Source organism: Arachis hypogaea, chromosome 6 (genome assembly GCF_003086295.3).
Source record: "Arachis hypogaea cultivar Tifrunner chromosome 6, arahy.Tifrunner.gnm2.J5K5, whole genome shotgun sequence".
NCBI lineage: Eukaryota > Viridiplantae > Streptophyta > Magnoliopsida > Fabales > Fabaceae > Arachis > Arachis hypogaea.
In genome coordinates, this window is record NC_092041.1 from 52,261,313 (window position 1) to 52,262,154 (window position 842).

Sequence of the window (842 nt, forward strand, 5' to 3'; positions counted from 1 at the left end):
TTTATGCATCAATTACTTACTCATGTAAACCCTAGTAGCTAGTTTATTATAAATAGGACTTTTTATCAGTGTATTAGACATCTTGGGGACGATTAGTTCTCAGATCATGGGGGCTGGCCATTCGGCCATGCCTGAACCTTTTACTTATGTATTTTCAACGGTGGAGTTTCTGCACACCATAGATTAAGGGTGTGGAGCTCTGCTGTACCTCAAGTATTAATGCAATTCTATTCTCTTTTATTCAAATCTCTCTTATTCTTATTCCAAGATATTCATTCGTACCCAAGAACATGATGAATGTGATGATTAAGTAACCCTCATTATCATTCTCACTTATGAACGCACGTGATTGACAACCACTTCCGTTCTACATGCAACAGAGCTTGAATGTGTATCTCTTAGATTCCCCAACAGAATCTTCGTGGTATAAGCTAGATAGATGGCGGCATTTATGAGGATCCGGAAAGTCTCACCTTGTCTGTGGTATTCCGAGTAGGATCCTGGGAATCCGGAAAGTCTCACCTTGTCTGTGGTATTCCGAGTAGGATTCCGGTAATGAATGACTGTGACGTGCTTCAGACTCGCAAGTGCTGGGCGTTAGTGACAGACGCAAAAGAATCAAGGGATTCTATTCCAGTAGGAGCGGGAACCAACCAGTGATTAGCCGTGCTGTGACAGAGCGCGTGAGCGTAGTTTTCACTGCGAGGATGGGATGTAGCTTTCGACCAGGTGATGCCTCCAGACGATTAGCCATACGAGTGACAGCCGCAGAGGACCATTTTCCCGAGAGGATTCAAAGTAGCCATCGTCGAACAGTGAACCCCTATACACAGCTTGCCATG